The following is a 23,234-nucleotide window of genomic DNA, read 5'->3' on the forward strand; positions in this document are numbered from 1 at the left end:
CCTTTCTTTCCCTATGCATGAGGTAGCGGGGTCGTCTTTTGAGCAGAATTTTTAATTTATTTCGCACGGTTTTAAAACACCCGACCTTCCGCCCACAAATTAAAAGAACAGGATACCTGCGAACGGACAGTGCTATGGTGGTCGTCATTGCCGACAAGAAAGAACACCTAGTGATCTGGGGGAGGTAATCTTGTTTAAACTTGTTAGGGAAGCTTTTGATCCACTTTAACCTGTAATTTCGCACTTCTTTGCACATTGCACTTCCGGTCCCGACCCCGGTCCACCGTGGCTGTTGCCGATTGACTGGAGGGCGGAGACCAGAACAAAGACCCACCCTCGCTAGTGACGGATTTTGGGGCGTGGAGGAGGCGGGTGTTTTACCGCTCCCCACATTTAAACCAGATGCTGCCACTGACGCGCAGCGGAGAGGGGACTAAAGGGCTGTGTCTTCCAGCCTGGTGTGTGACTGCTGGTGTGACTACTCGCACTGCGCTGCTATTTCGTTTTTTAAACTTGTTAGGAAAGATTTTAATCCACTTTTACCTGTAATTTCAAACTTCTTTGCACTCTGCACTTCCGATCCCCACCCCGGTCCACCGCGACTGATGCCGATTGAGTGGAGAGCAGAGATCGGAACAAAGACCCACCCTGGCTAGTGACGTGTTTTGGGGCGTGGAGGAGGCGGGTGTTTTACCACTCCCCACCATTTAAACCAGGTGCTGCCACTGACGCGCAGGGGATAGGGGACTAAAGGGCTGTGACTTCCAGCCTGGTGTGTGACTGCTGGTGTGACTACGCGCACTGCGCTGCCATTTCGTTTTTTAAACTTGTTTGTATTTGCAGCACGTCCACACAGGACAATGGCGGCCGCTTTTTGGATAGAGCGCTATGCCGCTCTTCTTTAAAAGTGGCTGCCTCCTATCCCCACAGCACTCAAGCACAATGGTGACGTTCTTTCACTTTTTTTTTTTAAATAAATGTGCATGCTGTCTTTAGGGACACCGCACTCAACAATACAATAGGTCTTGCTTTTGCCGAGGTTTAACCTATTGGTATTGTAAATGACAATGTCTTTTAATATTATAAAAGGTGTTGCCATTTACAATGCCAATAGTTTAAAATCTCGCAATTGCGAGACCTATTGCATTGTAAATGCTTGTTAATGACCTGGTTTAGGTTAAAACCTTTTGCACCATGTACTAGCGGTACCGGCAGGGTTTACAGGGCCCATAGAAATGAAGGGGCCCTGTGGCTGCGACAATAGGTCTCCACAGGATACCCTTCATTTAGTTTTACTGTGCCCATTTTATTCACACCCCAGAAGCCTTTTTTTGAAGGGCCTCCTAAAGAAAAACAGATTTAGACAGGCGCGTGTGGCATTGTTATTTTTAAAATTGGCATCAGATGCTTTTACACTTTTTTGTATTATTAACTTTTTAAGGGCTGCATTTAGATTAAGGATCACAAGGGGCGGCGGAAGCCCATAGAACTCCCGCTTCCCACATCTTAATACGGTTTTAAATTGTACTAACTTTTACCTACGGCGTGCCATAGGCCTGAATCCGGTTCGAAGATGAACTAGATGACTGAGGGACATGAAATAGAAGATGAGAAAACTTCTTATTTATCTGCTGAAGCCGTGCTCTGTAGAATTCAACATGCTGAACTTTCTTATAATGTCTGTACTTGTAACCTTTTTCATTTTATATACATTGTATCTTTTATGGTATTTTTTATATGCAGAATAAAGATTGTATTATTATTATTATCATTCATGTAGCTTTCTGGATAACCAACCCCAGCTTGCAATTCATCTTGTCGTGCCTCCATCTCCTCCCTCATGCGAGTGATCGGATTGGCTGCCGCGAGAGAAAATTTTCTTTTGCAGCAGCCATTTCAGGAATTGGGGCACATCCTAGAGTGAATCAGCAAACAAACTGCCATATTATCGGGCAGGGTAGTGACAACCTGACTCCCTGGCCACAGTGGTGGCCCCATTTGCATATATTTTTTTAAAAAATGCATTTGGTATTGTGGGATCATAAGTCATTGGTAACTCACTAGTCATGGGCACATAAAATGGCTTCCAGAACCACGTTGCCAGTTTTAGTACAGCAGTTCATGAATAAGTGTCCATAACTCGCGATCGGGAAACAAGCTACAAGGTGAAGCGTAGGCAGAGGGCCGGGCAAAAAGGGCATCGTGCACCCAGAGCAGTTTGGGCGCAGTGCATGGTCGAAGGGCTTGCACAGCGGGGTTTCACGCCGGTGGAGGGTTGGGTGGAGGGAACCAGGCCACCGCTGCAATGCACAGCCAAAGACTGCATGCAGCAGGCGTTGTGTACCCACAGCAGGTTGGGTGAAGAGCCAAGGTTTAGACCAGGCTCCGCGCCAAGCCTCTACAATGCTAAGCACAGCTGGGGGTGGAAATTAAGTGCATAAATAAAGACTGCCATTCACTGAATAAAATCGGAGTTGAAAACTGAGTTATGGTTCTGGGTCAAATGCGACGAGCCACTGAAATTCACCAGTTACGTCTAACAAAGAGTGCACAACACATCGTAACTTACATTGTCCATCATGCTCAAAACGCCAATTTGACAATTCCACAGTAACACAAAACAGTTACCAGAAGAAAAACATGGCGGAGAGCACCAGTTAGAACGTGTGTAGTATGGCTGTTAACTAAAACTAGAAAATATCAGGTTTGCTACATTGGAGTAAGAACCATAGATCAGTTTTTAACTGTTGTTTTATCAGTGAATATCACGGGCCCGATTCACAAAGGGCCTCCGCACTCGTGGCGGAACCTCCGTACTGCGTTACGCATTGCACGGCCCCCGCCACGAGTGTGGAAGCCCTGTGTGAATCAGCCCCTATATATGCATTTGGTACATGCATGCATTTGGTAACTGTGAATGGTGAAACTCTTTCCATGCCGCATGGAATGACACCTCAGTTGAATATGATGGGCAAAGAAACTAACAATTAGAAACAGGACAAGCAAGGGCAGGCAGACTGGGCAGGTACGAAGATACCGTGAACTTTCACCAACCCGCAAGACACCTACGCTCCTCTTCGCTCGCCCTCGCACTCCCTGGCTGCATCCACCGCGGCCGCCCCTTCTCCTACATCGCAGCCAAGACTTGGAACGGCCTCCTCCTCCAGCTCGCTCAGGAGGGCGCCCTCACTGGCGGACTTCAGAAAGAGACTCAAGACCTGGCTCTTCGACAGAGACACGGCGCCCAGATACTCTCCCGGGTAACAGTGCTGCGCTTTACAAATGCTGATTGATTGATGCTGCAACTAGCCATATTCATGGTCTCAGACGATCAGAACACCACCCAGCCTAGGACTGTGTAAACTCAAACACACACCACATCATACCTATTGCATGACACCCATCCGCTTAGACAAACAAGGCCCCCACTCCCGCAGTCATTTCTTTTTATTCTCACCAGTCTTACAGTGAACACCGGTATCACCACACTGTATTATATGACGTCATACAACGCAAAACATACCACCACACCATCAAACTGAATAGCACTGCACACATCACCCACTCACCACAACGCACTGCACCACTGCCCTTCATATCTCTCCACACGGCCTGGATAACCTCACCGTAACGCATGTGTCACCTCATACAACACACGCCATGAACTTACCTTGCACCACACACAACGTTACTACAGAAAAAGAAAGAAATTAATATCGGAAATACATGGAGTTAACACTCCGGTGTTAGTGAAAACCAATCAAAATCTGACTCCAAAAGTAACTACTCCGAGGTTAACCTCACGAGAAAATTCTTGAAGCCATTAACCGATACATTCAGTAAACTATTGCTTCATAGGGTGTGTAGCACAGATGTGGCAATTTGGAAACTCACTTTCCTTGCAGGTGAATAGTGACCCTGAGGGATTATGGGAATGATGGAGCCCCACCCTTCTCACTCCCATCTATGACCAATCAGAACACACCTCAGGCTTCTGGGATATGTTAGGCCAACAACTCACCGCTCCTGGTCACGGTTTCCATTTACTGCAAAGTCTCCATATCTCAAAGTTTCCAACAGACCTTTTCACATCCAACCCCCAAAAAAATGAAGTGTGCTCTAAAAATAAGTGGTTTATTGGTGTTGGGGTCTGGTCATAAATTCACAGGTTCGGAAAACATATGCAGAGACCTTTCCATTACACGCCGCCATCCGGCGCTTCATGGAGTCACCTCATCCACGTCACCAGAGCGGAGAATTATTAAGGGAAGGAGTATTGTTCCTACACTCCCTGGTAACTGCACAGTGGAAATAACCTTTTGAAGTTCAAGCAGTCATATATCTGCGCTGCGCACCCTCTGATCTTGGTATAAAAACAGTTATATTTACTTCTCAACAGTTCCACACATATAGGCAGCAGAATTTCAGGTGGATGGGAAACCGACTAGGGAGGCAGGGGAGTTGGTAAAAGGGCGTAGGAAGGATAGTGAAAATTCCAGTAGACCAGTTGCAGATGGTTTCTGCAGGTTGCAGCATATGCGTATTCACAGATTTAATAATATCCATCCAATAGGAAAGCAAGCATCTTTGGGACCTATTGGCTTTGCCAATGTCTTTTGGTCGTATTAGACAGCATTGGCAAGATGCTGTGCAGCATGGCAAAAAGCAAGAGGAAAAAAAAGCAAGATGATGCATCCGAGTCATTTTGTAAGCGTGTGCATGGTCTATTGCGGTTGCACACCTATAATGATGCGGTGCCATTTTTTAAAATTCAGCAAGCCAGGATGGATCGGTAAACTAAAAAAAAAAAAAAAAGAATTCAAAGTGGCATTAAAGAGCTTTTAAGGTGGATGGGGTAGCACCAAATTGGTCCTCTACAAAAAAAAAATTAAAGAAAAATGGACTGTGGTGTAGGAGGGATCAGCAACAGAAAGCAGGAGAGTAGGAAGGGAAGCAGTGTATGGGGAGGGGTGCACTGGGGAAGGGAAAAGCTGCACTTGGGGCAAAAGCACTCAAACGAGAAAGCGACTTGGTGGTCAGAAGCATGCAAGGGTGTACACAACACGGAGTGTTGCGGGGGAGAAGCACACATGTGAGCGCCATCGACACAGCATGGCGGAGGGAGAAAAGATGTACATAGGGTAGACAGGTGGAAAACACATGCATTTACATGGAATGCTTAGCCAAGTTCAATGTGTTTCTAAATTTGCTTAACCAAGGCAATGAGTAAAAAGCAAGCTGAGATTGACAATAAAACCAACCAATGGTAAGCAACGGGCAGGCTCTAAGCTGACTACAAGTTCACAATAGCTCGTTCGCAACTACACAGCTTGCATGGTCGGATAGGAAAGAACTAAAAACAAGGGGAGGTTTTGTGTGAAACATACTGCTTTTTTTCTATTCAGAACACATGAAGAAGATAAAGTGAAGAACATCTTGCACTTCATCACCCCGATTTCCGTTTTCTGTAAATAGCAAATTTTGCTAAACCAAAATGTATTGTGCTAACATGCTGTGATTAACTGGCTCTATGAATGCTAAGACGAGGGACCACTTATGTTACACTGTATTTAAGTAAAAAGTATTCTTGTAGAGGCAGACTGAAGAGCCGATAGGCCGGGGGAAGAGTCAGTCAGTCATATTTTAAGCAGACTTGGCCACAAACGGACTCTTCGCCACCCTCTCTGGGTTTCCGAGGCTCGAGACTGTTGTGAAAACTCTGGGTTTGCACATAGCTCATATGACTTCAGCAATCTTACATTTCAGTCTAAATGTGTGAAATAAATACTCTTGTAGTGCTCTGAAGAAATCAACTGGGTGCTGCAAAGCATTGCGTCAATATAATAAATCTTCACAAACGAAGAAAAGTAGAAAGGATGGACCCTTCCTGCCACCAAGAGGGGCAGGCTGTATCTCCTTGTTGGGCGATTTGGTTTTATCTGCAGAAAAATGGCTGAATTATCATTTGATTTCACAAACGGTGAGAGGTATGGGGGGTGGGGGAGTGAAAGGGTGTGACAGTGGATCTGGGGAGTGAAAGTGGATGGACGGTGTGGGTATGGGAGTGAGATTGGGCGGGGCACCCGAGAGAGAGAGAGAGAGAGAGAGACAGAGCTTAGATTGAGAAAGAGTAGATCGCTTGAGAGGAATGAGTGACTCTCGATACAGTGGGAGTGAGTGCTGGTAATGGGTAAGAGTGTGTAGACAGGGGTAAGGCTGTGGGCGAGGAGGCAAGAGAGGGCACATATGAGAGTGAATCAGCAGCAAGAGGGCTGAGGGACTAACACGAGGTTCTAGGATCAAGGGGTCCTGCCAATGCGCTACAGTCTTCAAACTTCAGCTCAACAACCTGCAAAAGGAAGCAGACTGGTTCCTTTTGTTTTGTGATGTATAAAATAATGTTACTGGGAGCCATGCGGCAGAATTGTATATGTTCAAACCTCAAATGCTACCAACTGGCTCCAGACGAATTTATTTGTAACCGATCACCTTTCTTTCGGCTACACCAGACATTTCCATGTCCCTTTTTTGCAATTTCGGATCACGAGTTTTCCACAACTATTTGCTGTGGCCAGAAGGAACTGTGTGCAGCTTTATAAAACTCATAATAAATTAAAGATTTTTCAGCCAACAGCACTAGGTATGCATGGACTTGTAGTTCCACTTTTCCAATGATAAATATGCGTCCTATATTTGGGCCTACAAATCCCAGCATGCCTAGTGCAGGTGGATTAAAAACCAGGCTTGGCCTACAGTCACCCTCATGATAAGATACCTGTAAACAGCTGTGAGCGCATATTAGCACGATGAAGTAATGGCAAGAAGACAACCAGAACCTCACAAAACATCTAAATAAACAACATTTTTCTTTTAGCTGCTGAACAAGCCTCAGACAAGAGATTCCAAAGTTAGCCCAGCTTGACTCGTTTTTTACTAAAATCCAAACCACAAGAATTTGTTTTGTGAGGACATCAGAGGATCTAGAAGCGAACAGATGCTCAGGCAAAGAAAACTGCATGAAAAGCTTGAACAAGTGATTCTGTGACTCAGATGTTCACCACAAACCCAGGAATAACAAAAAGGCGACAGATGAAATTCCGTTATTAAAAGGAATAGCCACTGGTATTCTGCAAGAGTTTTATAAAGCGCTGTGTGTACACTTTCAGAGACTTCAGAGAGCCAAGGACACAGGAGCAGAATCCAATCAGCATAAAGTGGCGTAGGGGGAGAATGCATCCAATCAGGGACACAGGAGCAGAATCCAATCAGAATAAAGTGGCGTAGGGGGAGAATGCGTCCAATCAGGGACACAGGAGCAGAATCCAATCAGAATAAAGTGGCGTAGGGGGAGAATGCGTCCAATCAGGGACACAGGAGCAGAATCCAATCAGAATAAAGTGGCGTAGGGGGAGAATGCGTCCAATCAGGGACACAGGAGCAGAATCCAATCAGAATAAAGTGGCGTAGGGGGAGAATGCGTCCAATCAGGGACACAGGAGCAGAATCCAATCAGAATAAAGTAGCATAGGGGGAGAATGCATCCAATCAGGGACACCGGAGCAGAATCCAATCAGAATAAAGTGGCATAGGGGGAGAATGCGTCCAATCAGGGACGGCAGATGTCTAAGGCCTGAGGTCTCGGCTGAGGTGCCTGAGAACCTGAAAGGTCAGTTCAGAAAGTGATCTTGAGATTTTCAGTTTCCATCAATTTCTTGAGGCGCTTGTGAACTCATGGAGAGGCTGAGGACATGCCGCAGTCTTGGCCCATACTTGAATAGGTTGCATTTCTTTCTATCTGCCTTCGTTTCTATCCTGGTCCTGTTTCAGCTATGATGCAGAGAGAACATGGAGTGAACATGGGCTTTTGCCACAGAGAAAGCCCAGATCTAGTTGAAATGTGCTTCTTTTTAAACTGTGCGCCATGGGTAATGTGCCCTGACGGAGGGCACTGAGTGCCTCCAACTGGGAAGCAATGTGGCCTAGTGATTAAGTAGCTGTGGAGAGGGACAGAAGAGCTTACGTTTTATTCCCGGCGTCTCTCGTGCAACCAACAATTGTGTGATCCTGGCAAATTGACTATCTTTCTGTCACCTATCCTCTATGCACTAAAAATGGAAGTGCATAGAGACAGCATAATCACAGTATTAAGCCAATAGGTCTGACTTGTCAATTTAGCAGGTGGTTACATGTGCATTTTTGGGATTTTTATTGCAAGAATATGCCACAAAAATAAAAAGAGGAAAAAAAAAAACGTCCAGCATAAATGTGGCAGCCATATGCGTGCAATTAACATGTTTTTATATAAAAACATACCTTTCTGTATAGTTTTAAAGAAACAGAGCAGTTGAATCGTGGCAGGCAGGTGTACTTAGACCAAGTATAGAAACCTTCTTTAGTCACAGGAAAATATGATTCAAAAGGTTACTGTTGGCTTGGCATAACTGTAACCACAACAAAGTGTAAACACAAATGGATGACTAAAAAAAATGAATAATCTATAAATACTAGAAAAAAAAGTGCTGGCGAAGTATTTGCAGACCACTCTTAGTACTTAAGTGCACCTCTTTTTAGGCAGATGTGCACATGCGCTCAGGCAAAAATCCATCACTCCCATTGCAAGAGGCTCAATGACAGACGAGAGCTGACCCACTGCCCCATGTTGTGTGCTGTGGTGGGCGGAAGAAAACTATGAATGACAGGTGAACAAACAAATCAATGAATAGACCTGACCTAAAGTCCATCTACGAATGTATTATTGTATGTATTTTTAAGATTGATTTTGATTACCTGAAGAGGACAAGAAAGATTAAGTTGTCCCCAAGTTACACCTAAAACATGGAACCTGGCAATCACTTCCTTAGTCTTGCACCTAGATCCGCAGACAAGCCCACCACACAAGACAGGAAGCCATTCCATTTGGAATACAAGCCAGCCCGTGCTTTTCTTTGGACTGGGAGGGTTCCTTCACCACCCCAAACACTGTGCATTCTCTGACAGGCATTCAAAGTCCCTGCTTCCTTTTAAAAAACAAAGCTTCCAGTACGATCAATCACATATAAACAAACGTCCCATTGCTTATTAATACAATATTTAATAATTTAGGAGGAAAGAAAAATAGTGCAGCACCTATTGACAAAAAAGAGTGTATGCTGAATTCTGGCGCACTCCCCCCTCCTCAGCCGACTTACCGCCTTCGTTGGTCGCCAGCTTTCCCCTCTCAGAGCATTAAGGACACGCACAAACTCTTAACACGTGGGCGTGAGACAGAACAACGCACGCGCATCCGTCCAGCACTGCACAGCTCTGTCCTATAAGTGGGCAGCCTAGGGCCATACATACCAGTCACAACAACATCCAGACAGAATATTGCACAAGCGTCCACAACAGACACATGTACCACGTGCTGGGCATCTCTCGCGCTCACAACAGCACTCTCCACCAGGACACACCATGCAGGACCCTACAAGGGCACTTTAGGACAGAACTTTTTACGAATACCAAATTCCACAGTACCTCTTTCTTCTCACGGGCACTTCACGGTTTGCACCCCCGAAGTTTTTACTCCCCCAAAAGTAGGAGTAAACACCTTTCCAATCACAAGGTAGCAGAATCCACTGCAGAGACCAAAGTCCTTAATCTTAGGATGTGGTAGCGCCTTGGTGACGAAGGTGGGCGCCCTCTGGGCGCTCCCGCACGGGTCCCCTGCGCCCGCAGCCAGCCGCACCATCGGCTGGCTTCAGCCTGCTTCTGTCAGGACCGCGGCGCGCAGACAGTGGCCGATTCTTCGGCACCTCCTCCGCCCTTGCTCGCTCGCCAGCCACTCCATGGGCTGGGGCCTAAATGCCCAGCCTGTTGCAGGGCTCCAGGCGCTGCCAGACGCAGGCCGAAAGCCAGCGCGTGTCGAAGCCACACAAGGCAGCTTCTGTATCGCAGCTTTCGATCTAGGGAGCCAGCCAGCCGCCGAGAGAGCAGGCGCGAGGGTAGAGAAAGGGAACAAAGCCGACAAAAATAGTCACGCGAAAGGCAAGGAAAATGCCAGTCCGAGGAGATGGGAGATGGAAAGAGGAGGCAGAAAACCAGAAAAGGAAGGCAGATTGAGGCTTGCAGCCAGAACAACAAGTCTTTTAAGGGATGGCCAATCATGTCCCAGTGTGAGAGCACCAGGAAACGTTCCAGAAGGAATGTCTTCTGCGTAGACAAGTCAGGCCCACAACCCGGAGCTGGAATTCTGTGGGCGAGTGTTTTCGACATACTATATAGATATGAAAAGCACCCCACCCCCACCCCGTAGCAGCCTAGACCAACAGGGACAGAACTACTCAACAATCAGAAAAAAACACACACATCCGCCGAAAAATGGTCAGATGGTTCCCAAAACCGACTGCAATACAGTGACATGAGGTTTTGAAATGAACCACCACACTTTATGGTTTCACCGGGAAAAGTCGTGGGCAGGGCCTGGTGACCCATGGAATGGGCACTGTGCCCTTTCTTTGCGGCCTGGGGCCTGCCTACAGAGTCATTTTCCCATGGGGCTGATGTAGCGGTGCTAATGGAGCCAATATGACAGGAGGATGTGAAGACTCGGAGAGTATGGTGTTGGCAGCTGCCACCACCACCTCCTCTCCTTGCGGCACTGAATTCAAGATGGCACCACTGGAGAGTTGTGTTGCGAGGGGTACTGCCCTCGCCTGTGAGTGAGGTTGGTGATGGCTGCTTTTGGTGGGGCTATACTATGATCAGGGCCCCTGGAGTTATGCAATTGTGCAGCCCTGGCGATTTTTCACATGAATGTAGATTTGCCGCACTTGCCACATAATCCATCATCTACCTCATAATCTGAAGATTTTATCGACAAAAAAATAGTTCCTTGCTCAAATGGTTTGAAAGTAAGTAAAAATGCAGCGACACGTGTTTTCGCGCCGTGGAAGGCCCTTTGCAAGCGTTCTGTAGCTTATTGCTATATTTGGGTGTTAAACTGGTACTAATGAGGTACAACTAATGCTCATGCAGAGTTAACACGCTTGAAAATGACAAAATAATGAAGTAAAACGATCACAAAATGTGCAGCATAATTAGCATTTTCCTACCACATAATTTGCCCTCCCTGCTGCATAATTCCAGTGGCCCGACTATGGCTGGAGTGCGAAGCTCAAGGTCAGTCATCAGAGACAGGGGTGTGTGCTGCTGCTTGCCCTAACTGGCACTGGTGCTGGCTTAGGGAGCCGGGAAAAGATGGGAGCTGGCAGTGCGGCAGCTGGGGAGGCGCTTCCGGAAGGAGAGGCAGACATCATACCGGTCAACCTGATAACTCTCAAATGAGAGTGAGGTCAGATGTCTAAGGTGGCGATCCACTAAATGATTAAAACACATGGAGGAAAAACCATTTTTGGAGACTGATGCAAGTTTGGAAAGAGGGTGACCTTATGGGGTATGTTGCTCTTTAGGAGGATGAACATCATTGAAAAGAGGGTTGCACCTGCCACAGGAGTCTGAGTTGACATGTATGAGACATCAGTTGCTCGGACTGTAATGTGGTTCGCTGCTTGAAATGTCCGGGAAGCACCAAAAGAGATACAGAATCAATTGTTATGTCTCAACTACAGATAGCTTTTAGTTGTCTGTTGTTGAAAGACCTCTTGTGGACCATACCAAAAACTTACAGCGGGCATGAGCCAGTACATTGCTTACCATTGGTTGACTTTGACGCTTTCATTTGCTTGTTTCTTGGTCATTGGCTTTCCATGCTCATCTTGGTCTTTCCCATTGAGCATAGCCTCATCACCATAATTTTGATTGGATGGTTTGTATCCTTCCACTGATCACATTCAAAAAACTACTTTTTTCTCATACCACTTAATGAGAGTGCATGTTTTCTTGCTCTCTTCTTCATGTGCTACTTCCAGCCTCAAATACCCAACCCCTGGCACGCTCGGTGTTGCACCCTCCCACCCATACCCTTAGGTCCTCAGTTATTTTGCCTACTCCTGCTTTTTCTGCTCTTTTCTTCTCTCCTAGGCTCAAATTCAAGCTCCTCCATTACTCCTTTGTTCCCAGCCCACTATTCTTTGCTCCAACCCCCATGTTGTCCTTTTCCCCCCACTTGCTCCCCCCACCCTCTTCTTGGTTGCTCTCCCACTCCTCCTGTCCCAACGTAAATTAAAAACAAGCATTGGCATAGCCAATAGGTCTAACTTTTGGGACCTTATAAGTATTTAGTTATGCAGCACAATATCCTTGGTGCAACAACATCAACTGTTGCATGGCTAAACACTTATAAGGTCCCAAAGGCGAGACCTATTGGCTATGCCAATGCTTGTTATTCTTTATATACTCAATGTTCTTTATTACCTGTATTAAAAACCCACAAACTCAGACTGAAGACCGGTGCTTATCTTTCTATTGACAAAACCCAGCAATATGTGCCACTGTGAGATATTTTTGAAAATATGCTGTCCGCTGCCAAACCAATATGCACTTTTAATGGTAAATGATTTCTTTTTTTAACTGTGCATTTTTATGAATAATTATGTTTAATTGAATAAAGTGCTGCTTGTTTGCTGTTGTAAAGAAACACTGCTACGTAGTGTATACATTTAATTGGACTTTTGCTGTAACCTTTGACACAGAGGACCAGATTCATAAAGGTAAACTTACACTTATGTGTATGTTTACGATGGTTTGCTATTCACAAAGGGATTTGGGAGTAGTATCAGTTTCAGTGGGACTGAAAAATGCTTCTACGTTGTAGATTCTTCATGAATAGTCCTGAATGTAGAATATTATCACGAAGAAGCCAGCAGCTTCCTTATCTCGATAGCCATGTACTGGCAGTTGCTTCACAGGCTAATTTGGTTTTTTTCGACCAATACTGAGATCAGACAACTTGCAAGGTTTTCTCAACTGATATTTTTGGGAAGTTTTCTCCTCAGTTATAACTTATCACTTCATTTAACATCTTAGGCCTGTGTTAATACTATCCACTGTGTTGTTTACAATTGTATTGATATGTCTAATGTTTGTCAAGAGCCCTCTGTGGCAGGAAGAAGACAGCACTTGAGCAAAATAATTTAGAAGTGGTCAGCTTACCCCTAACAATCTGTCAAAATCAATTTTTGTCCAAAAGTGAAAGAAAGAGCCCTGAACGATCGAGAATGTAATGGTACTTTCCTGAAAGAATCTAAAGCCTTGACCAATGGCCTGTGAATCTATTTTAATCAGAGCTGCGTATTTGGCAGTGGATGACCGGATGACTTTAAGCTTTCAGTCAGCCCCAGGTGCAATAACTGATGTCCTGGGCACAGCAATACTTTGATTTGCTAATAAAAGAGCGGTGTTCATAAAAGCTAAATTCCTTCTTTCTTTCTTAGGACAATCACACATTCCAAACGGTCAAACTATAGGCTGGGACCAACACGGTTGTATCTGTAAGGGTAGTGATCACCCTATCTAGTCCTTCCCGGGAATCTTGAATGATAGAACATGAAGAAAATCTGCCCCCAGCTATCTAGGACAGTGGTTGGGTAACAGATTTTATGGAGATGAGGTGGGGGTCACAGGAGTCATAGGCTCAGTGTTAAGGAGTTGACGAATACAAAAATGCATATTTGTGCAATTTTTTTTTATCAAGGCCAGTTTTAAATTCTGACTATGTCCACAGACATTCCATTGTAGTATAGTTTTGCTAACTCCACAAATCCACACCAGCTTGGGTACTGTACCACATAAATGTTGTCTAGTGGTCCACAAATTCAGTTATGTGTGTGTATGTTAATGTTTTAATTACAGAGGCCTGGGACAGCATGATTTTCTGATGCATTACAATACAATAATACTTATAAAGCGCATAGCTACCAAAAATAGACTTTCAGGCGCTAGCAGCAAGCACTAAAAGTCAACCCACATAAATCCTTGCTGACAATAAAGCCCGGTCTTAAGCTGCTTTGTAAACAGTTCTTCCATGGAAATTCTACGCAGGAAGCGAAGTAGCTTGTTTCAAGCCTTGTTAGTCAGATAAGTAAAAGAACAACCACCTATACATTTAGGACGGAAGCCAAGAGACAAAGTACTTTACAGCTGGAAGGGGAGGGGGTTCCCGGCACTTCTGAGGGGCCCCTGCCTCTGGCCTCTAAACCCCGTTGAGGCAGCGGGGGCAGATGGAAGATACATTTAATCCAGAACGCTTGTAAGCGAGAAGGCGGGGGGAGGGGCGGAGGCAGGGAGCAAGCAAGAGGAAAAACAGATGGTGCTGAAGGCTGGCGGTTCGCGCGTGCACGCTCGCGTGAACGCAAGCTTGTCGCCAGCCATCAGCACTTTGAAAACTCACCTACTAAAGTCTCTCAGAGCAGCGCATGCGCGCTGACTCAGCGAGACCTAATAAAATATTTTTGTTATTTTCATTGGAAGCCTGGCAGTTGTCATTTGCTATAAGGCTCATTCATTTTACTAAAACGCGCTTTTGTGCATGTAAAAAAAAAAACCTAATATATATATTGCTTGGTTGAAGGCGTAAGCTGAAACGTGTTGGCATCCTGTGTGAGGTGTTGCAGCATGCAGAAATAGAAAAGAAAATTTGGTACCCGGATTAACCTGTGTCGCCAGTGTTGCAATCGTGGGGAAAGTGCGGCTGAACCATTGCATGAAGGCAGTTGTTGTGGGAAAAGAAATATATATATATATATATTTTTTTTTTTGTTCCATTTATTTAGTCATTTATCAAAGTGGTTAAAAAATACAATTGTCATCGCACATTGATAACCTGATTGCACAAATGAGAACAAATAATGCACACATGTTACAGCACAAGTTTGCTTGGCAACAAGGGATAAGGACAAGTAGGATGTAAGAAATGAGGGGGTACTGCCATGGGGGCTTTGCTCCCCAGTCATAGGTCAAGCCCGTGGCATGGTTTAAATGGCACAATTGGGGGGCAGGGGGGGGGGGAAGAGAGGTGGGGGAGGGGTGATGGGAGTTGGGTAGATGGGGCCACAGCCAGTGTGGCGGTCAGCCATCGTACGTCACCGTGCGGACGGGTGACCATGTGAGGAGGAATGTGTCAGCCTTATCTTGCAGATTAGGTTGCATGTAGGCTAACTGTGCCAGGTGCAAGTCCATGCAATAGTGTTCAACAAAGAGAAGTCCTACACCACCGCAAGACCCGTGAGCTATGTTTGCCCATGGCCAGGTGAGGTCTTGACTTCCCCCATATAAAAGTCTTAATTCCCCGGTCTATTAGCCGTAGTGTCTTAAGGGCTGTTAGCAGTGGGAGCATTTAGAGTACATAAGTGAACCTCAGGAGTGTCACTATTTTTACTGCCTGTGCCCTGCCCCGTAACGAGAGGTTGAGTTGTGAACACTTGTCATAGTCAAGTCTTGTCCTCTCCAAGAGCTGCTCTATGTTGTCCGCCACCATACGATCTAGGCCCTGGTTGATGTAGATACACAGGTACTTGAGGATTTCCATTAAAGTTGGTAGCCGTCTATAAGTGCCCCAGCTGTCATTCGCAAGAGGCGGGGCCTAGCTCTTTCCCCAGTTAATCTTAGTTCCAGATAGCGCCACAAAGGCAGAGATCATATCTAGGAGAGCCAGAAGGGAGGTGATAAGGGCAGAGAGCGGGAGCAAAATATCGTCCGCATAGAGAGAGTGTCCATGGTCATCCTACTATCTGCTCCGATTGACATAGAGCCGCAGTAAGGGTTCCATGGACAGGAGGAAGAGGAAAGGCTACAACGGGCACACCTGTCGTGTCCCCCTGCTGACCGGGAAGGGGGTCAGAGAGAAGTAAACAATATATTTTTTTAATTACTACTCCAAGTGGTGTCTGCCAACTTGGAACAGTAATAGAAAACAAGCATTTGCAAAGCAATAGGTCTCGCATTTACGTGAATTTGAGCTATTGGTATTGTAAATTGCAATGCCTTTTATTTGTTTTGGTTTTTAAAACATAAATAAAAAAGGCATTGTCATTTACAATGCTAATAGCTTAAACTCTTGCAAATGCGAGACCTATTGCATTCCGAATGTTTGTTTAGTGGTGAAAGTCGACTAAAGTCAGCGATACAGAGGGACTGCTCAGGAGTTAGCCTGCTCATAGATGTGGAACTCGAGAGTGTTAGGGACTCAGTTCCGCGAGCGCCACCAAGCCTTTCTAGGCGCTGGGAGCATGCACACATTTCCAGGGCCATTTACCAAATGTTACTGGGCAGTCCTTGCGTTTAGCCCCCGGTGAGACTTACGCCCAATGACAGAGATTTGGGGTATCAGCTGATTAGCAGCAACCACAACATCCTCTGTCGGTGTACTGTTAGGGTAAATCAGTCACTGACTATTGTTCTAACGCACACACATCTGGATGTAAATTCCACATGCTCTCACTTTAGCAGCGAACGACATTTGCTCGTCATGATGTTCAGCTGCAGTGATCCTGCCATTAAAGTACTAATGTTTGTAGAGGCCGCAAGCTCGCAAAACACTGATGACCTGGCCCAGAGGTCAGAGTATTTGGCAGCGAAGTTCTGCCATTGGAAATACTCCGAAGCCAGAAAGGGGGAGGGGGGTGCTCCAAGTCCCCTAAGCATAGGTGCTAGCTTATTGATAAGACTAGCTTTGAGCGAATCCTATTTTAAGCAACAGTACTAGCCATTCTGGGACTTGTAGTTTACTTTATAAGTCACTGTATGCTTAGTGATATTGGCTAAAAAAAAGAAATAGTACTGGCTGAAATTTACGTTTGTAACACAGGGTTAGTTGTCAGCTATAATGAGCACAGAGAAGGAGATTCTCAATGACTGCTGGTGTAGAGAATGCTAAAAGCACCCTATGGAAGAAACTGCTGTGGCATCCCGAAGTAAGTTAGAAGTAAGAGTAGACTGAAAGAAGATAAGAGTCGCAAAAGCGTGGGAAGGGAGTGCTGAAGAGGCCTGAAAAGAAAGCATGCTGGCGGAAGAAAAGGAAGGAGTACTACTGCAGCGTAGCTAGAATGTTGGAACGTAGAACAGCTGCAGGGGCTTCTGGGAACTAGAGAAAGTATTTCTACAGGAGCCTGATATGAGAGAGCATTATCAGGAGCCGTGGAGCGAACTAGTCTGGGTGTCAGCAATCCAGAACCATGGGGTGCAGACTGTAGCACCAGCTTGATGGAAGGCCGGGCGGTGTTGCCAGCTGGTCTGGAGAGAGAGCTTAGGACCCACGGTGCAAGAAATGCTGCACTTTAGCAATTTACCGATTGAGATAGTTCAACAGCAACAGAGCTTTCCAGACCCCCTCTTCCATGCATAGGTGCTGAATCCATGCCAGGTTTTATATTTGCAACTTGGTCCCTGTAGTCCTTTTAATTTATTATAAATTCAGTACTACAGGTATGGAGACTCACGCATGGAACTGGTTGGTAAACCGGAGAACTTTGTAGCGGTCAAATATGTCACCCTCTGTGTCGCTGGAACCACTTGAAGCAACTACACGGATTATATAGAATTTAATGCACTAATTACGGCAATATTGAGTACTGCGGATTGTTTCTCTGCTCCAGGTCAATACTTAAATTTGCGATGAAGTGTCCCTCTGACGTGCCACACAAAATACATGCAAATGTCACACAGACATGATGCAAAGCACGGAAATGTTACCAATAAGTAGACGACTGAGAAACTAGCAGCCCTGTTTCTTCAGCACAGAGCACGCCTTGCTGTAATAGACTGTTTACCTGGTCAGGGTTGTTTCTCCCGAACCCGGAAGTCCTCGTATGAGATACAAGTGCTTCGTAAATCTGGCATGAGGCGGCCCAGCAACTGCGGATGGCGCTCTGGCTGTCGGCTGCCTCCTGCCTCTTCCCTGAGGGCAGCCGCCCACAAACACTCACACAGAGAAACTAAAACAAGGAAGCAAAGTGGGGCGGGGCGCGATGATGGTCTACTTCTCCGTGTGATGATCAAGTGCAAAGGTTGCTGTTTTTTATACTTTTGTTTCACAAAATCTCCATTGTCGCACACGCATATCTTGTTAATTTGAAGAATCTCGCCGTGTGATGAGGGGGGTGGGGCCTCATGCCGAAAAGTAACTACAAGGTACTTTTAAACATGATCTTGCTGCGAACCCCTCCACTCCCCCCCTTAAAAAACAAGCCCTCGCCATTGTGGAACGGCAGACGCTTGTTTATATTACGCTTTCTCCAAAATAAAAAAACAAAGTGCCTACACGGAGTAATGAAGGAGAGAGTGACACGCCGCCAGTAAAAGATCCAGTATGGGTGGGCATGGCTAAAACTTGACAGGATGGTAACCAGGAAGGACTAAAAAGCCTCACTTACAATGTGAAGGCAGCGTTTAGCATGGAGGATGACACAAGCCAATAGAAACAGGGGGCGGAGCCTACACTCCACTTTTGAATTGATCACAAGAAGCCTTGCAGCTGCGAGCAGCGCGCAAGCGCTGCAACGCAGGACTGAGAGACCTAAAAATGTAAAAATGGTACCTGCATCAGGTATGCATGGATGTGTCATGTTGCATGTGTATTCTTGCATCATTGCACCTCTTTTCTTTACTTTTTTGCCAATGCTACACAGCAGCAGCAAAACAGCATGAAAGGCAAAAAGCATTGGCAAAGTCAAAAAGGGAAGACATATTGGATTTGCCAATGCTCGTTTCCACTAGAATTTGAGGAGAACACTGCGGGTGTGCCTGAGAAGGAATGCACAAAAATTAGTGACTTACTGGAGGGAGGGACAGGGAAGACAGACTCGCTGAAAACAATTTTGACACATCCGGACAGGGTGGAAAAGATGTCTGCAGCAGTATTATCCTGCTTAGCAAAAGTGCAGCATAAGATGTCAGGGATGGAACCCTCGGCCGTGCAACAGGTGAAGAGCAGAGTAGGATGTGGGGAGGAGGAGCTCTGCGAGCAGGACGGTTTCCATGGCATTGTGGACCCGGGACAGTAGAGATGAGGCGCTGGATAATGTGAGGAGCTTGCTGCACTCTAGAGTGGTGGGATTCTCCTATTGTTGAGTCTTAGCTCGGTCACACAGACTCAAAGGAGGATGCTCCAGATTGCGACCTTAACTGACTCTGGGTATCCCCTCTTAAGGTCTTGTATCCGTCACGGAGTAGGGTGGGACAGGACTGCAAGATCTACATCTTTGTCCTTGTGGAGTTGGTGCATTTCTTGGAAAAAAGGCTAAAGAACCTGCACATGCACAATGATGTGGTGGAGGGAAGAGGTAAAGGTCAGAATAATATTGTTGTGCACTGCACTGCTTGAAGTCTTCCAATCGCCAACGTGCCATTATGGGAGCCGTAAGGTGTCCATGGTTAGTTCTGGTGACTGCACGGCGGGTTTACAAGGGACCCACCTGAAGCTCCTGCAACCTCCTGCACACCAGTTGTTTTCCTATCCTTTCCCTTGTCTTTGCCTTACTTCCTGGTCTCTTCTGCCTATCCACCACCTGACCTTTCCAATGCTCTTCGAGGTAAAGGCGTTATTGGACTAATATATCAAATGTTCTCACCCTATACAGGACTGACTTTACGCTGGCTCCCATGAACACTTTTGCGTTATTCAGGGTCTGCAACTCAGGGGATACAGGTGGCACCATCTTTTTACTCGATGATCCCAGGAACACGGCACCCAGAAAGCTTTGGTTCTCTTAAAGAGCACTGGTGCCTTTTACTAAAGGACTACCCATTCCGTCAGTGAGAAGCTCAACATGTAATCCATGACACAGGTCCAATGCACCCCTTTGTGAGCTGTGCAGGGGTGTGGGCACTGTTGAGGCAAATCTGCTCCTTCTTAGCATGATCCTGGAGCACACAAGTACCACACACCAAATAATTACTTGCAAATGATAGACCTTTTGAAGTAATGCATTTTTAGCCAGTTCCTCATTGGGGCTAGATAGTCCAGCAATGGCGGCCTGCTCTACCTTGGTGTGCACCACAATGGCCTCTGCGCAGACGTCTTAAGAGCACAAGGAATCATCTTTTCACATTGTTACTTTAGGACCTGCTCATCTGCCTATTACACAAGAAGCACAACAACCTCTTCGGAAGGGCACACATGTTAAATTGACACTTGCACGCTCAGAAATCTACATGTGTGTGATTTTCTATGAACTGGGGAGCGGGAGCTTTCCTTCATCTTTTTGTTGTAGCTAGAGAGAGCGGTACGGGATAGAATCAGCTAGGCAGAAGTTAATCTATGCAAGTAGCGCACTGAATATTCATAAGTTGAGAAGTGGTGGAGGCAAGTTCGGTGTTTGGACAAAATATGGAGTCAAAAATATCATAGGCTAAATATCGTAAAGGTAGGTTCCTATGGGTATAAAACATTTTACTGTACTTAACTCCACATATATGTACCATGAAGATAGATTATTATATATATATATATATATACATATACATACATACATATACACACATGCATATACACACACACTCCTCTTTAATAACTTTCAAAAATATACCGGCCCTCGAGGATCAGTTCATCCATTTATTGCATGCTCCACTTAATATAGAGACGCCTTTCGACAGTTTGCTGCCTTTTTCAATCTATACACTCTCCATTGTGGAATGATGAAATCAGACGATATAGGAGTAGGGCACCGCGGGCAAGCTGTGAGGACAGTGCTAAGCATACACGTTTTGCCACTACACAACTGGGAATAAACTGTTGTGTTTGCTCAGCAAGGAATTTTAAAATATTTTAATACTCACTGTAACAATCGTGAAAATTATTGGTGAACATTAGGTTTATTATGACGGCATGATTGGGAGGACTTTACGAGGAGTATTTCTTCCATGCTAATGGATTTTAAATTTACGTAAAAGGCGTATTCACAATGGAGACTGTATAGATTGAAAAAGGCAGCAAACTGTCGAAACGCGTCTCTACATTAAGTGTGACATGCAATAAATGGATGAACTGACCCTCGAGTGCCGGTATATTTTTGAAAGGGAAAGAGGAGTGCTCATGTTGCAAGTGCTGGGTGGCAGCGCTTCCCCGAGCACCACTTGCGATATGGCGCTAGCTGGCAAACCGCAAGTTTAAAGTGTTAAAAAATATATATATATATATAAATATATCTTCAAGGTACATAGATGTGGAGTTACTAATAGTAAATCTATACTTACCTATTTACATTTGCCTTTTTCGATATTTCTGGTACGATAATCTGTCCACACTATATTTTTTGTCTGATACTCTAGACAACTGACAAACACTTCTCCCCACGAGGACAGGGAATCTGTATGAGTAGCACTATACTTAACTACAAACTAAAATGAATATACCCGGGTCAGTTATTACAAGACACAGCCAATAAAGTTGCTCTCAGGCTAATGAGTTGACGGGTGCAGTGATAAGTCACCACTGGGGTTGTTAAAAACTATTCCTCAAAATACCTGTAGATTAGAATCTACTCTTTATTTTAATACCGTCAACACCTACTCATCATCAATATATCTTTATTCGGATATTAAAACATCCAAGAAAAGAACAATACATTTACACATGTCACAATACATTTACACTTATTTTAATACAACCACAGAGCAGAGCTCCTTCTGAAAAAACACTAACCGGTGGATGAGCTTAATAAAGGTCTGGAACACTGAAACCCACATAAAAAGTTATATTGAGGAGCAATTATGATTGGCAGTCAGAATTGTACAAACACGATTGGTTGATTGTTCGTCAATCAGTATAGCTAAAAAGAACATCTGGGATTTTTAGCATTTCTCACCAATCAGAACTGCTGTCTGTGATTAGGACATTTTGATTGGCTGAGTGAAACGTTCCCATCAGTGAACAGATCTGCCCAGCCAATCACTGCCTGTTGTGGGATGCCATCGACTTTTGCCACTATTTTGTCCACCCCAAAGCAGATCCTACAAATGACACATCCATGACCGCACCATATGCAGAAAAAATATGACCCACTCCTAGTCGCAATAACCCTTGCTGCCCTGATCAAGCAGCACACCGGAGCAAGAGGAGACAGGAGCTGTGGACTCTGGTATACCCTCTGATCAGTGATGTGCTTCCCAAACTGGCAAACATCTGCAGCAGAGGGGGTGGGGGGGGGGGTGCTAGCAGGAGGCCAGGGGGCGCTTCAGCAGGGGATGCAGGTAACCCCTCCACGCCCACTCATCCTTCCTAAACGACCAGACCTCGGCACCACCTCACCACAGCAGACAACACCTCCCATCCAGCCTTCCTCCACACAGAAGTGCACCACAAAGCTTGATTAATAATTTACAGTCAATATCCACTTATAATTTTTGAATATTGTAGCAAAACAAAGAATCTATGCAAGCTCTAGACACCAGGCAAATATTTAATAGAAACCGCAAAATTAAATTAAATTTAGCGAAAAAGACTAGACAGTTTCAGTGCAGGAAGCAGACCCAAGAATGTGGTTTTGCCTTGGAGCAGCTTGTAGTGCACGACTGGATTGCTATAAAAGACAAATGAAACACAACCGTCCCAGGGAATGCCAGCGCAAGAGGCTTCTTGTCAAAGACAGCTGTAAAGTGTTGCCATCGTCCTGTAGCAACAATACGACCAAAACACAGACGGCGGTTTGGAAACAGAAATTATATTTTTCCATATGATGCAACTCAACGTTCTAGCAAGGACATTTTCTTAAAGCTGCAGAGTGACTTAGGAGTTCAACACTGTATTTCTTTTTCTTATTTATGCTGCAGAAAACCCATGGAAATGTCTAACATGACAATGGAATTTGGTGTAGCGCCTAGACAGTGTGCTAGCGCTGTCCTAACTTTAAGTTTAAACAAACTGGTGAACATTTTAACAGATTTTTGGGGGAATTCTCAGACTGCAACCTTATCTTAATTAACTTGCTCCTCCTGGAGTTATGGAGTTAGCAGTACACTCGGTACTGGTAACTCTTGGTAGGGCAGACTTAAAATGTATACGTATCTGGGCAATTCAAAATTAGGGTTTACGATGCCTTCTTATACTGAAAATGTATCATTTATATCTGTTTGTGATTGCAATATATTTCTTCTTGTGACTACTGACAGGATTTCTGTGGTTGAACGAAGACTTGGTAGGAAAGGATTTCCACCCTGTTGTTGCTGTTGTGTGTCACGTGACAAACACACTGCTCAGACCTTTCAGCATTGGCGACACACATGGAGTACATTTCAAAACTTTAAAAAAAAAACAGCGTGTAATAGTTTCAGCATTGTCAGGAAGGACCAAAGTCAATTATTTT

The 23,234-nt window shown here is 45.2% G+C and overlaps 1 protein-coding gene across 2 annotated transcripts in view; it reads right to left on the minus strand.

Annotated features, from left to right (window-relative positions):
- The window catches only part of SHROOM4 (shroom family member 4), a 391,064-nt gene that overhangs the window by 297,508 nt on the left and 70,322 nt on the right, over positions 1-23,234 (minus strand). Inside the window, exon 1 of one of the 2 annotated variants that reach the window (XM_085630726.1) lies at positions 9,514-9,922. The exons of the other annotated variant lie outside the window; for it this stretch is intronic. The gene's annotated coding sequence lies outside the window, so the exon portion shown is untranslated. Of the gene's footprint in view, positions 1-9,513; positions 9,923-23,234 lie in introns of those variants that run through there. 2 annotated transcript variants of the gene reach the window in all.

Source organism: Triturus cristatus, chromosome 10, assembly GCF_964204655.1.
Source record: "Triturus cristatus chromosome 10, aTriCri1.1, whole genome shotgun sequence".
Taxonomy (NCBI): domain Eukaryota; kingdom Metazoa; phylum Chordata; class Amphibia; order Caudata; family Salamandridae; genus Triturus; species Triturus cristatus.